This window comes from Meriones unguiculatus, chromosome 4 (genome assembly GCF_030254825.1).
Source record: "Meriones unguiculatus strain TT.TT164.6M chromosome 4, Bangor_MerUng_6.1, whole genome shotgun sequence".
NCBI classification, from domain to species: Eukaryota; Metazoa; Chordata; class Mammalia; order Rodentia; family Muridae; genus Meriones; species Meriones unguiculatus.
The window spans coordinates 75515944-75521963 of NC_083352.1; positions in this window are offsets into that span (position 1 = coordinate 75515944).

Here is a 6020-nt window from a genome sequence, read left to right on the forward strand (position 1 = left end):
TTCTGTACTATGTACTTATATGAAACAGTGCACTCAACATCGATGGTTATAAAACCAAAATGCCAACAACTCAGAAAAATATCAGTGGTACTTTACATCTTACAGTTCATATATTCCGCCAAGATTTAATTCTCTATGTAAAAATAAATAAGAAGCAACCCACCTTGTTAGATTGTAAAAGTTCTTACTTCAATGATATGTATGCTAAGTAAATGTTTTCAAATGAATTTCCTTATAGCTTATTATCAATAAACATTTGATCTGCACAGTTACCTTATATACCTATTGATATGTACCAGAATTGCAGAAAAACCGTGTAGATGAAAATGGGACACCAGTGGAAAAGACTTAAGAGGCCCTGGTCTGTGCTAGGTACCTAGAATGCATGTCTTATCTTTTTGGGCCACTGAGTTCCCACATTCACAGTAGGCAAAGGCTGTCATTTGTCTCCCGGTGGACATTGGACTTACCCTTCTTTGCCCTTCTTACCCCAGTCACCCACAGGTCGTAAACAGGAGTTTGCTTTCTTAGCTGCCTTTTTTAGTTTTTCCACTTCCAGTCTGTTCTCCATGTGGTTTCAGAGATATTGTTTTGCAACAGTCTCATCTCATGTGTTGAACAGCAGCAGCTCCACGGAACTACGGATGCCAAGTTCTGAAGGATAACTCCCACAAGGCAGTGTGTTCCGGCTTCTATGAAAACTCTGTGCTGGCCACTCTCATTGCTTACAGGGCAGAATAACTTTCCCTTGCAGGACTTGGGAGCTCTGAACTTCGGAGTCACAAATCCACCTTCGGTAAGAGGGGCAGAGCCACCTCGTGGCAGTCTGTATACATTGTACCTGGCACTCTGAATCTTCTCGGCTGGAGCGTGCAGTGTTTTTCCGTGCTCCTGTGCCTCTGCACAGCCCGGCCTCTCCGGCTGTACTTCTCTCTCCCGCTCCTCCCCGCCCCGCCCCTCCCGTCTGTGGATGCCCACTTGTTATACAACAGATGCAGAGATCTAGTTTAAGAGAACCATTATGAAATAACGGTCCCCTTCTTTATCTCTCACGGCTTTGTGTTGATTCTATTCAATTTGTTACTGTCTGTTTATAATATTGCGAGCTTCATTAAAAAAATTGTTTGAATTTTTCCTTTAAGATTTTTTATGTATATGGATGTTTTCCCTGTATGTATGTCTGTGCACTACTCACATGTCTGATGCTGAATAAGGCATCTGTTTTCCTGGAACTGGAGTTACAGACAGTTATGCGCTGACATGTTAGTGCTGGGAATCAACCCCACGGTCTCTGGAAGAGCAGCCAGTGCTCTTAAAGGCTGAGCCATCTCTCCAGGCCAAAGACTATGAGCTTCTTGAGGGCAGAGAATTCGTACCTTTTTCATCTCTTTATTTTCTATGGTCTGTCATAATATCTGGCATATTGTAGTAAGTAGTTAGTATGAGTATGAAACAGACACACACACATATTACATACATGCATGGGTGGATGTAATTATTACACTGTTTCACACCTCAGTGGAAATATCAGCTACTGTAGGAAAGAAGAAATTGGTTGCAATTGGCACACTTATCTTTGGCCTTGATATATTTATGAATATCTTGAACTAATGAGCAGGGTATTTTTAGATTAGATCTTTAAAATTTATCACAAGGAAAGAATCTGCAATCTTATTTTGACTACATAACTCTAATTTTTTAAAAAAATGCACACTTTCTTGGTGACTGAGAAACGAGGTATAACTTTCTCTCATCTTGTTTCTCTGAATCCACTTCTGTGTCCCTGAGTAGAAAATCATTAGACACTTTTCCAAATGAAATAGTTGTCAGTCAGGCCTCATTGAGGCTTCAGCTGAGTAAATTAGATATGATGCTAAATATGAGGCTCTCTCTTCATAACAGGCATGGTAATGCTGCATCCTGAGAAGCAAACAAAAAGAACAGAGCAGAACCTTTTTTTCAAGGCTACAACATGCCTCAGGTGGAGACAGTTACAGTTGCCCCTGAGATGTAGTCAATATATAAAGGTTATAGTCAAAATATTAGTCTGCCTTTAATGCAAGCTCATTAGTATTTGAAACTCTTTTGTTAAGTGATTAATGGAACTCCATTTCCATCATGTCCACATGTAGAAGCTGATGTTCATATACAATCTGGAGATTATTTGATATTACTAATTAATTACAATGTTTCTACCTTCTCTTTCCTCCCTTCACACCTTTTACTATTTTCCTTCAAATTAATGGCCTTTTTTTCACTAACTGCTATTGCATGCATGTATGTTTATTTATATACATACGTATATTCCTAAACATAATCTGTTCAGTCCATATAATCTTGTATGTATATTTTCAGGGCTGACCATTTAATACAGAACCACACTGGCACTGAAAAACCAAATTGATGTGCTCTTCTCAGGAGAAAACAACCTTTCCTCAGTTGCCCATAATTCTCTGTGAAGAGTTAAGGTTTTGTGTACCTATTTCTGTCCACTTTGGGATGTTCATTTGTATCATCCATCTTTGTTCAGCTCACATTTGTCTTTTTTTTTTTTTTTAGTGAATTTGTTCTAGTTTCTTTCTTGTTCACTAGACTGAAGATTCTGGAGTTAAGAGTCTGCTTATACATAGTTATGTGGGCTCCAAAACAATACCTGTGCTGGCACCAACTGTCAGTGAAGTTTTATTGAAGACATGAGTGAACTTTGAGAGTGAAGTGTGCACCTGGACAATAAAGCCCCTGCCACATTGAGTTTGCCTGCTGCAGCATAGTGTTGATAGCTGAGGCTTGAAAAGCTTGTCAGGAAAAGTTCCAAGGCTGGGAAAAGTGTCTGAATTTACACGTGGTGCTGTTTCCCTTTGAGTCTTTATTTTTATATATATTTATTTATTTGTGTGTACATGTATGTATGTGTGGATTCATGTGTCTAACTGAACATGTGTGGAAGTTAGAGGACAGCTTACAGGACTGAGTTCAGCCACTCTTCCCAGGGCATTATATGAAGTTCTGCCCTAATTGCAGTTGGTCTTGAGATCTCAGAGAGGAGCTATAATGACAACGTGTGCTGGTGAGGACTAGGGCAGAGGAGCTCCATCTACTCAGGATGGCAGAGTTATCATCCATGCTAGTTTCCCACATCCTCATGTAGTTGCTTTGAGATTACCCATGTTCCTTCCTCTAACACCTCACCCATAGCTCTTTAAGTAAGCCGAATGATTCATTGGTTCTCCAGGATTAAACTTTGGTGAAATTGATCTTTGGTTTGTCATTGGAAAGGTAGGAGGATTGGAGGTGTTTCCCCTCCCCTTCAGGAGAATAGTCTCTAACTACCACTGGTCAAGCACAGTTGGTAGCTGTAGAATTTCCCCAGGAATCTAAATCTGAAAATCCATGATCATTAAACATGAAGTAAACAGACAGCAGACCATTAACATAAAGATGTTCTGGAGATGGAACCATATGAAGAACAGGACACAGCTGACCAGGGTCCTGTTCCTCAGGAGCTCAGCCTGGTGGCATTGGTTGAGGCTCATGCTAGGGCTTGATTAGAGTAGACCTGCCTCAAGTGCACATGATTGTTGGCAGAATCGGAATGTTTGATTGCTGCAAGATTGATGCCCTATTGGCTGGGGGCTATTCTCAATTCCTTGCTACCTGGGCTTCGCTATAGGGTAATTCATAACTCAAATTGTTTTATAAAAGCCTAATTTTGAGGTATAATGTGATGATGAATCCATGCAGTGAAACATTACAGTGGAAAAAAGAATGACACCAGAAATAAGAATGACAATTCTAGATTAAATAAAACAAACAAACAAAAAAATAAAATCAAAACAGTATGTCAATGTCAGAAAAGATTTTGCTTCTAAAGGACAATATGGGTCTGCAATGGAAGGGAGGGCCACTCATTTGAGAGGATGCTATAAAGAAATTCATCATCTGTTTTGAGGCCTTGCTGGGTAGAGCCTCTCAGAGGACAACTCGGTCAGGTTCCTATCTGCAAGCTTAACAGAGTATACTTCGTAGTGTCACCATCTGAACCGGTAGATATTTTTGGGGGGCCAGGTATTAATTGGGCATTCCCTCAATCTCTGCTCTATCTGCTCTAACTTTATCCCCACATATCTGTAGGCAGAGTAAACTTTTGGGTCAGAGTTTATGTGGGTGTGTTGGTGTTCCTTCTCTCTGCTAGGAGACCAGTCTAGTTAGTGGGTGTCCTCTTTAGTCTCTACGGCCTCTGCTACTAGGAGTCTCTGCTTAAAACAGATGTTGAGACTCTCCAAACATTGGGTGATGCATAGAGAATCTTGTGGAAAGTGGGAGGAAAGAAAATAGGACCTGGCTATAACAGGAACTCCACAAGAAAACCACCAAAGCCAACAAACCAGGGCCTAGAGCAGATTGCTGAGACTGAAGCATGAACAAAGACCATGGAGGAACTGGACGTGGGCCCTCTACAAAGATGTAGCAGATGGGCAGCTTAAGCCTCATGTAGGTCCTCATGTAGGGAAGTGGGGACTGCATCAGACATGAATTCGCTTATCAGATTTTTTTTTTATCTTTTCCCCTGAAAGAACTGCATGACAGCCCACAGATGAAGAGGACACATTAAGTACTCTTGATTCTGAGTAGAATCAAAAGCTCAGAAATAAACCCAAATACCTATGCATACTTGATTTTTACAAAGGAGCCAAAATCATACAATGGATAAAAGACAACAGCATGAACAAATGGGGCTAGTCTAACTGGATGTCTACATGTAAAGAAATGCAAATACATCCACATTTATAACCCTACAAAAAACCTAAGTTCAAGTGGATCAAAGACCTCAACTTAAAACCAGATACACTAAACCTGTTAGAAGAAAAAGTGGGTAAGAACATAGAATACATTGGGCACAGGAGACAACTTCCTGAACAGAACACAAACAGCTCAGGCTCTAAGATCTACAGTTAATAAATGGGACCCCATGAAACTGAAAAGCTTCTGTAAAGCAAAGGATACTTTCAGTAGAATGACATGACAGTCTACAGATTGGGAAAAGATCTTCACCAACCCTACATATGACAGAAGGCTAATATCCAGAATATATAAAGAACTCAAGAAATCAGACACAAACATACCCAATAATCTACTTGGAGAGGGGCATAGGAGGAGATGAGGGAAGGAGAATGGGATTGGAAGGGAATGAGGGAGGAGGCTATATCTGGGTTAGAAAGTGAATAAACTAATTAATATAAGAAATTAAAATAAAAATTAAAGAGAATGGGTTACAGAACCAAATAGAGAATTCTCAACAGAGGGATCCAGAATGGTGGAGAAACACTTAAAGAAATATTCAGTGTCCTTAATCATCAGGGAAATGCAAATCAGGATGACTCTGAAGATTCCATCATACCTGTCAGAATGGCTAATATCAAAACTCAAGTGACAACACATGCTGACAAGGATGTGAAGAATCCTCCTTCATTGCTGGTGGGAGAACAAACTTGAACAACCACTTTGGAAATAAATCTGGCACTCTCTCAGAAAACTGGGAATATAGTACTACCTCAAGATCCAACTATACTATTCCAGACCATACACCCAAAAGATGCTCTGCCATACAACAAGGACATTTGCTCAACCAAGTTCATAGCAGTTGTATTCATAGTAGCCAGAAACTAAAGACAACCTAGATATCCCTCAACTGAAGAATACTTAAAAAAAAAAAAAGTGGTATGTTTACACAATTGAATACTACTTAGCCATGGAAAACAAGGAAATCATGAAACGTACAGGCAAATGGAGGGAACTAGAAAAGTTCATTGTGAGTGAGGTAACACAGACCCAGAGAGACACACATGGTATATATTCACTTATAAGAGGATTTTAGTCATGTAGTACAGGATAGACATACTACAATGCATATACTCCAAGAAGATAAGTCTGGATAGGCATCTTAGGCTTCATGTGGACTCACTAGTTTGGGGAGTGGGGGATATCTCTGACATGGACTATGTTGCCTGCTTTTTGATCAC